Genomic DNA, 10,035 nt, shown 5'->3' on the forward strand with positions numbered 1-10,035 from the left:
GGCAAACTCACTTATTGTCTCTCTGCTTCAGTTCCCATCTGTACAATGGTGTCAATAATTCTGTCTTGTCAGGTAGACTGTAAACTCTTTGGGACAGAGGCTGTCTCCTCCTATGCCTATGTGCAACCAGCACCATGAGGCCCTGACCTCAAGCAAGGTGCTACAGTAGTTCAAATAATAAATCTGGTGGAATAAGCTGACATCTGAACTGCAGATAACATTTGATCCAAGAACCTCAAAGTGCTTTACAAGTGTTAATTCATTAAGCCTTACAGCACTACTTATGAGGTATATTATTACTGCCAGTTTAAAGTGGAGAGATGGGATTCAATTTGGGAAACTGAGGTTCCTAACATTATAAAAGAATCTAGCAATAGAACCCAAGAAAATGTCTAATCACCAGGACCTACCAGCTGCCTGAACTGGCTAGCACTGGGAGAGTGCTAGGGCATCCACCCAGGTTAGACACATTGAGATGTCACTGGGTAGTTTTAGGTGGAAGCGGACTGCTGGAGGGTGGAGTGGATGTGATCTCCCTGTTTATTTCATCCTGAATTTCCCTACCAATGCCCCATTCCTGACTGGAGTAAGAGGGGAATCAAGTCCTTATGTTCATTTTCTCCCTGGGGACTGATTTTTAAGAGTCTGATTCTGGAAGCTATTGAGCACTTTGGAGAGCTGCAAAGTCACTTAGCATCTCTCTCTGAAGCCCTCAGCATTAAGTGGTTCCAAGTAATAGCAGACAGAACAAAGTGAATTACCAAGCAGAATAAAATAAAACACACAAGTCTAAGCCTAGTACAGTAATAAAACTGAATACAGATAAAATCTCACCCTCAGGGATGTTTCAATAAATTTCTTTCACAGACTGGACGCCTTCCTAGTCTGGGCACAATCCTTTCCCCTGGTACAGCCCTTGTTCCAGTTCAGGTGGTAGCTAGGGGATTTCTCATGATGGCCACCCCCTTTGTTCTATTCCACCCACTTATATATCTTTTGCATAAGGCGTGAATCCTTTGTCCCTCTCTGGGTTCCCACCCCCTCCGTCTCAATGGAAAAGCATAAGGTTAAAGATGGATTCCAGTTCAGGTGACATGATCACATGTCACTGTAAGACTTCATTACCCACTTGCCAGCACACACGTATACAGGAAGACTTACAAGTAAACAGAGCCATCTACAGTCAATTGTCCTGGTTGATGGGAGCCATCAAGATTCCAAACCACCATTAATGGCCCACATTTTGCATAATTACAATAGGCCCTCAGAGTTATATTTCATATTTCTAGTTTCTGATACAAGAGTGATACATTTATACAAATAGGATGACCACACTCAGTAAATTATAAGTTTTGTAATGATACCTTACAAGAGACCTTTTGCATGAAGCATATTTTAGTTACATTATGTTCACACTCATCAGCATACTTTCATAAAAGCATATAGAGTGCAACGTCACAGCACCTTTGCCTAATCGTAGCAGCAGCGAATGCAGGCGGTGATCCAAGAAGAAATTCTTTGAGTGGACACTGGACAACCTTTCGTCCTGTCAGCCACCATAACAAACAATTGCATTGACTTGCGGAATGGCTTGGTCCCTTCAATGTAGAAGGCTAATGCCCTCCTGACATCTAGGGAATGCAGCTGACGCTCCTCCTCCAACTTATGCAGCTTTGGAAAAAGACAGGTAAATAAATGTCCTGGCCCACATGAAACTACGAGACCACCTTGGGCAGGAAAGCCGGGTGTGGCCACAGCTGGACCTTGCACGAGATGAGGTCTGCCATGGCTTGGAACCAAGCCTCAGGGAGGAAGGCTCTGGCCTGAATAGAGTTGAGGACCGCTCCAATGAACTCTATGTGTTGTACCAGGATTAAGGTAGACTTTTTCTCATTTATTAACAGCCCCAGGTCGTGACAGGTGGAATAAACCAAATCGAGATGCTGCTGCACCTGATCCTGGGACCGACCCTTTATTAGCCAGTCGTTAAGGTACAGGTACATTTGAACACCCCAGCTCCTCAGGTAAGTGGCCACTAGCGCTATGCACTGGGTGAACACTCTTGGGGCTGACGAGAGACCAAATGGCATCGGCGTGAATTGGAAAAGGCATTGGCCCAGTGTAAAACTAAGGAAGCACCTGTGCCCTGGGAAAATGGAAATATGGAACTACGCGTCCTTCAAGTCGAGGGTGGCGTACTAGTCTCCCGAATCCAGGGAGAGGATGATGGAGGCCAGGGAGACCATGCAAAACTTTAACTTCTTGAGAGACTTGTTGAGGCAACATAGGTCCAAAATGGGTCAGAGGCCCCCTTTTGCTTTTGGGATTAGGACGTAGTGGGAGCAGAACCTCTTTCCTTTCATGTCTCGAGGGACCTCCTCCACCGCCCCCAGATGCAGGAGGTTCTCAATCTCTTGGACAAGGAGTTGCTCATGAGAAGGGTCTGTGAAGAGGGATGGGGATGGGGGTGGGAGAGAGGGTCGGCCACGAACTTCAGGGTGTAATCCAAGGATATTACTTTGAGCATCCAATGGTCTGAGGTCAACCAAGACCAGGCCAACAGGAAGGGGCAGAGGCAGTTGAGGAAAGAGTGGGAGGGTGGGTCCTGGGAAGTGACAGGGACATTGTCCTTGAGCGCACCCTCAAAATGACTGCTTCTGGCCTCCTTGGTTCCTGCAAGGGCCAGGCTGAGCAGATGAATGGAAGATGATGGGTGTCGCTGCTTAGACCCCTTGTCTCTATCCTTTCTCCTGTAGGTGCCCAGCCAGGGAGTCCCCCAGCACCTAGACTCTGGAGGAGGCGGAGGGTGGACCGGCTTCCTGGGCTACTGAGGAGTGTGGAGGCTCAAGGAACGGAAGGTGGCATGAGAGTCTTTAAGGTCATGGAGTCTTGAGTATGTGAGCTCAGAGAAGAGCCCCGCCCCCTCAAATGGGAGGTACTGAATAGCGGCCTACATCTCCTGGGATAACCCAGAGGACTGCAACCAGGAGCTGTGCCTCATGGCCACCGCAAAGGTGACCACCCTGGCTGCTGAGTCAGTAGCATCCCAGGCCATTTGGAGGGCCCACCCTTGGCACCACCGTGCCTTCATCCACCAAAGCGGCGAACTCCTGGGCTCGGTCCTGCGGGAGGGCCTCTTTGAACTTGTTAAGGGAGTCCCACAGTTAAAATTGTACCTGCCTAGCAGTGCCTGGTGATTAGACACCCTGAATTGCAGGCTGGCCGTTGAATAAATCTTTCTGCCAAATAAGTCCAGTGTCTTGGTGTTGTTTTTTTTCCGGCATGCCACTGACTTGGCCCTGCCTGTTGTAGTAGGCAAAGAGCCTGAGATATAAGCCTGGTATGAGGCCTGGTATCAGATGCCTGGTATGAGGCCTGAGCTAAAGTAGTGGGCAAGCTTTGCTGATATAAAGCAAAGTTAGCAAAAGTCAGGCTCTGCCTGCTTGCAAGTTCACAGAATCTGGCAAGAACAGGGCTAATATTGCAGAAAAACACATTTCTAAGAAGTGCTAGGCACAGAGTACTCACACAAACACATTCCAGAAGATGGTACCAGAACATCCCGATATCAAGGATGGTACAAAAACAAGGATAACAGGAACACACTGACAGCTCCTAAAAGATAAGGTCAGGATGACAGTGTGATGAATAAAGATGTTTTGATTGAACCAACATGTACAAGGTTATGGGTAATAACTAGCCATGTCAGGGGTCAGTAATTGACTATGTCAGAGGGGCAATACATAACTTGTTTGTATCAGAGTACAAAGATGTATCTCAGAGGGAGTATCTTTGTCCAGCCGAGGGGGGAATGGAAAGTCCTTCCATTCATTGAGCAGCATCCATTGTCATGGGCATACATGTCTTAATATCCTCGTAGAGTCTGTCAGGTGCTATTATCATGCTTTGTCAACAATAAACCTGGCCTGGTGCCTTCATACCTTAACGGATCTTGTGGTCATTGGGCAGTTCGCTCGAGGTCTGCTGTCTGTGCAGAGCTGGGGCAGCACACAGGGAGAACACACACATGCAGCCGAACATCTAACAACACCTGTCCCTTTCATTAACAGCAGACACAACCAGTGATGCCACTGGAGAGTGCAGATATTTGAACCCTTTTGCAGGGAGACAGTACTTCTTTTCTGCCTTCTTAGAAGTAGGCAGAATGGAAGAGGGGGTTTGCCACAGCGATTTGGCAATCTTAACGACCCCTGGGTGCATGGGCAGTGCGACCCGGGCTGGGGTGGAGAAGGATATAACATTAAAGGGGTCATCGGACTCCTCCGTGACCTCCTCAATTTTTAAGTTTGAGTTGGTAGCCACCCTTTTAAGGAGGGCCTGCTGTTCCTTGAAGTCGTCAGGGGGGCTGACCGTTTGGGAGGGACCCGCCACTGCTTCGTCCGGAGATGACAACAACAAATGCACCGCCTGGGGAGTGGCGGGTTCCCCTTCCGTCTCCGGGGACGGCTCCCTAGGTGCTGGAGTCCAATGCGCTGCCCCTGCCTTGGATTCGGTACTGTTCCGACTCCGGTGCCGGCAGTGCTGGGGGCGGTTTGTCCAAGGTGGCCAGGGAGGACTGGCGGGAATATGGGATTGGCATAACAGGCACTCCCCACGGGTTCCAGTACAGCCATTGAGCATGCCACTGTCCCTGCTGCCATGCCATTGCTGCAGGCGCCATGCCAGTTTCATGGGTCGGCTGCGAATCACCACTCCCTGGCGAGGGGCTGAACTCCCGGTCCGACTCGGACCATTGCCCTTCCAGCGACCAGGCCGGAGCCATTGTGGTCTGAGTCTGCCGACTGACCCTGGTCGGCGACTGGTGAGGCGAGGATCGCTGCCTGCCCAATGAGCGGTACCATTGGGATGGAGACCGGGGGCACAACAGGGAGTGATCCCACCCCGGTGGGAACCGATGTCTGGGAGACCATCTGGGCGAGGGTGACCTGCGCCGGGGCGAGCTTTGGCGGGAAGCTCGCCAGTACCAGTACAGGGGACCAGTGCCTTGACTCAGGTGTCCCATGTCTCACCCAAAACTGCTGCCGACTTTAATGGGGTTTTAGCACACACAATGGGACACAAGATCCACTCTGTCACAGCCTCCTTCTCCTCTCCTTACATCCTACAGGGATGTGAAAACACTGACCGTGTGACAGCACAGCCTTTCTAACCAACAGCCAGTGCTACTGCATCACGCTTCTGTAACACATTGGGGCTAAGTGAGCCAGCAGCAGAGTGGTCCCATTAGCTCCCGCAACAGGGCTTTGTGCTCTTGGTGATGAACGTCTAGGGTTCAATTCCACCAATCTATGGTGGAAGTTGGTGCAGTTCAGACATCAAAACATCTGAAATGATGGCAAAGGGAATGCAGATGCTGGCTGGTTTGCTGCTTTGTATAGCAATCTTTCCTTTGTTCCTGTGCAAAAGTCCACCACCTTTAAGAGAAAGCCCTTTCCAATAACCTACCCAGCTTACACTAGGAAATTTCCAGTCTTGTCTGTTTCACAAAATTAACTTGCAGGGAGTGTGAGATGAAATCACAGGTCTTTGTCTTCTGAGGGCTCTTTCAGACTTTTCACTGGCATCCTCTGCACCAGCCATAAATCTCTGCTATTGCCTTCAAGTCGAACATTTCCTCTGAGCCCCATTATTAATATTCTGAAAGATCCTATAACCCCCCAGATGGAAAAATAGAGAGAGATTTTCACATGTGCCATAAAATGCACTGCCCATCTATTTCAAATGGATGTGGCAATATATAAAACATACTTGAGGAATGAGCCAGTTTTCACGGTATTTAAAATAGGTGGCATGATGTAATTGGAATTTACAATAGTGGAGTAGATTTAAACTGGGACTGGGTCACATACCATACATCTCAAATCTCATGAAGATTTGGCTGGTTCTACAATACTAAATGTCTTTTGTACCTTGTCTCCTACATTTTAAATAGATGAATGGCTTCTGTGAAATATAACCGTATGAAAATGCATATTTTCCATCCAAGTATTAAAGGGCCTCTCAGGAGAGGTGAAATTTACATTGCCTCCACTTCAGCTATATAGACAGTGCATAGAACCAACAGACTACTAAATAATACAGTGCACACACTTTCACTGCCAGATCTCAGAGCTGCCTGGTTACCCCAGTTTAATGGTGCAGTGATGCAGCTACAATGGTGCAAGTGGTGCAGTCGTACCAAGGCCTATACCATTATGGGAGGCTAGGACAAGTGGTTAGTGGTGTGCTCTGTCTGGCGCCATCTCCTGGTCACACTGGGGATTGGCTCTCGAGGTCAACGCCCCTTCCTGCAGTCGCACACCATCACACCATCTCTCTCAGGTCTGCAGCTCCTCTCTTGTCCCAGGAACCGCAGCATCCTCTTCACATCTCACTCCTCCAACAGGTCACTCAGAGTTCCCCCTTCCGGGGTATATCAAAGTCTTTCCTTCAGCAGCCCTAGGCAGTCTTCCCATTCACTGCCTCAGGTACCACTCCTTCAGTGGCTGGTAGGGGAACCCGACCCGCACTATACTCTGGGTCCAGTCCAGGGATCCTCCACCCAGCAGTTCTAGGCTTCCTCCTCCATCCCTCACTGCTCCTTTCCTGGACTGTTTCCTACCACTCCTGGTTCCCCTCCTTGCCCTGAGAGTACCAGCTCCAAACCCTCCTCCTTCTTCCCTGGGAGAAACTGCTGCCTGTGTCTGGTGCCAGCTTCCTGGCTTTATAGGTCCTGCCTGTTCCTGCCCAGCTGAGTCTGCTTGCCATCAATCCCCTGCTCCCTGGCTCTCCCTTCAGGTGCAGCCTGTGGAGTTAATAGGCCTACCTGGCCCCTTAACCCCTTCCAGTCCTGGGTAGGTGGACACCCCATCACAGGGGCCCAACCAAACAGAGCCGTGGTCCAGCACTTCACCTGGCCAGGGGGCCGCCATGCTTCGGAGGCTTTGCAGCGCTCGGAGTGGTGCGACTCCCCTCCCCCCTGGTGCCAGGCCAGCACCTCCAGCTGGTGGAAAGAGGAAGGCTCCACTCTCTCACCACCACTCCCTGGCCGTTTGCTTGCAGAGGGAAGGGGAGGAATCACAACAGACTCAGAGCCAAGCAGAGCCCCACTCTGCTGACACAGCACAGGCTAGGCCTAAGAGACATGCCCACAGCCACGCCACAGATCAGTGGCAGAGTAAGGAGCAGAAACCAGCCCCTCCCAGTGCTGTGTTCTTCCCACTAGGCCACAGCAGCCCCTGGGTGCTTAGTGTTTGCATTGCTAATGGTGCCTCACAAGCTCAGATAAGGGGCACTTCAAGACAGAAAAGGGCCAGCTGCAGCTACCCCCATCCTCCTGCCTCTCCACCCCCCACCCCACCCCCTGACAGCCCGAGTGAGCAACGCTCAGAGGTGGCCAGCTCTGGCACCGTCCGCCCCATCAGGAGCAAAGCCCCAGCTCTTGCCCAGCAGTAACACAAATGACATCTCTCACTCGTTCGCTGCAAGGAGAGGAGAGTGACGCTGCAAGGACTGACTGGCATGTTACACAGCACAGCGAGGAGTTGGGTGAGCCGGGCAAGTTGGATCTCCCCTGCACCTGCTCATCAGTGTGGGTGGGGACAGCTGCTCCCAGCCTCCCACCCCCACAGGTTACCCAGGAGGGGCACAACGCCGTAGGAGGGGAGAGAAAAGCGAATGGCCCCCTTGATTCATTCTGGCCCCTATTGCAAATGTAGTTCCCAGGTAGCTCCTTGGAGGATGCCGAACTTTCCTCGCTGCTCCTAATGCACCCAGCTCACAAGAACCGGTGTTATGATGTCCGTGGATAGATCACCTGTGGGCTCTGAACGTGGAGCCTCATACTCTCAATCCATGAGCTAAAGAAGCAAGTGCCACTGCTCTTAGCAGCAGCAGACCCATCGACTGGTGTATGTGGTCTAGCCATTAGAGGGAGACAAAGAACCAAGCTCCACCCACCCAGGTTATGCACCTTACGGGCCCAAGCTCCATTTCTCTGCTGGCCCAGCACCCAGCTCAGTTGCAAGAGCATGTACAATTAACCCCTTTGGATCCCCCACCCCCACCCTGAGTCCTCTCCCCAGTCTGTGGCATTGGCTAGTGGGTCCAGGAGGAGACACAGGCAGAAATCCAGGGCCCTGCCCCATTATTAGGGACATTCCCTGAAAAGCCAGCAGTTCTAGCCCTGGTGTGGGTTTGTGCTGGCCCAGCTCACTGCGTTCTGCTGCTGAAAGCAGACAGGAAATAGCTGCTATGTGGGGCACAAGCATTTGAATCTCCTCCAGCAAAGCTTCTTTCAAAAGAGGTTCATAAACTTGCTAAGCTAGTGCCCTGGCCCACCAAGGTGCCCTCAGCTCCCACTAGAGTCCAGGCACAAATGCACAATGCTTACCAATGGTGCTGAGTCTCTTTGGCACCGTACTCTGCCGATCTGTGTGAAGCCCTGGTATTTCCGGCACTCATGCGCCTTTCAGGGAACAACTCCTCTGCCCAACTCAGGTTAGTTTAGGAATAGTTGTAACATGGAGTGTCTGGCAGGTGAAAAACATTTGCTACAATCTATGTTACTATCCCCCTCACTGTATATCTGAGAGCATCACCGGTATGCCTGACCTTATCCTGGCTGCACCGCTGTGTCTCATTATGCTGATGGGAACTGAGCACAGAGGGGGGCCACAATGTTCCGAGTGACTAGTGATTCTGGGGGCCCAGCTGCAGACCTGGATGCTGAGCACTGCACTGTGCCTGAAGATGAACACCCAAAAATGGAGCCACTCAAAATTCCTAGTCTCTTTTGAAAATCCTGGTCTAGGACCCAGCCCCTCCAGGGCAAAGATTTTAATGGAGAATACGAGCCTAAACACCTTTGAGAATCTGGGCCTATGTGACTCAAAGTCATACAGGGAGGCTATGGGAGACATGAATGCATGGCTCTTGATTCACAGGCCATTGCCTTACCCACAAGCCTTCCTGCTAAGTCAGCTAAGCGTTAAATAGCTGACCCCAAAGCTGCATCACTTCATATTGTCTACAGTGCAATAACTTCAGCAAGGATTAAATCCCCAACACAAAAAGGGGTTAGCTAGAGCCACCCAGGGCTGGCTGGATGGCTGTCAGGGAAACAAACCAGGGACTTTTATTGCAGGTTCTTCCTCCCTCCCAGATACAGCGTCTGCAGCTCTGAGCCTGCGGCTCTGCTTCTGCTGCCTCGCTCCAGGGCTGGGGATGATGCTTTCTGCAGGAGTCCCACTGGGAAGTCTTTCTGCATTAGAGCTGTACAGCCTCAGACACCAAAGCTCCTATCAGCTGATGGAGGAGTATGGCTGATGTTAACAGAGAAAGTCTGGTCTGGTACTCAGAGGGAGAGAGTCAGGCTTCCTGGTGTGGTCCAGTGGACAGAGACACAGTCTAGGAGTCAGGCTTGCTGGTTTCTATTCCGACTTCCAGAACTGAGTCATTATACTCTAGCTGGAACCCAGCTTCCATTGAGATCCTCTAGAGTGCCTCCTACTGGGCCAAAAGACTGTTATGCTGCAGCAGACTGGCCACTAGCTTGCCACGCACATTTTGCAGATGTGTTAGGTGGCTAGAGCAACAGGTACCAGAAACTCCAGTCTTGATTAAAACATCCATCTTGATTTAAAATTGCCAGTGATGGAGATTGCACCACAAGCCTTGGTCAGTTGCCCCAAAGGCCAGTTACCCTCACCATTAAAAATGTACGCCTTATTTCCAGGCTGAATTTGTCAAGCTTCAGCTTCCAGCTGGATCGTGTTACACCTTTGTCCGCTGGATTGACGAGCACATTAGCAAATGTTTGTTCCCCACGTAGGTACCTATAAACTGTGATCTAGTCACCCCTTCACCTTCTCTTTGTTATGCTAAATAGACTGAGCTCCTTGAGTCTCTCACTAGAAGGCAGGTTTTCTAATCCTTGACTCATTCTCATGGCACTTCTCTGAACCCTCTCCAATTTACCAACCTTCTTCTTGAATTGTGGACCCCAGAAATGGACCCAGTATTCCAGCTGTTGTC

Source organism: Emys orbicularis, chromosome 10 (genome assembly GCF_028017835.1).
Source record: "Emys orbicularis isolate rEmyOrb1 chromosome 10, rEmyOrb1.hap1, whole genome shotgun sequence".
Lineage (NCBI taxonomy): Eukaryota > Metazoa > Chordata > Testudines > Emydidae > Emys > Emys orbicularis.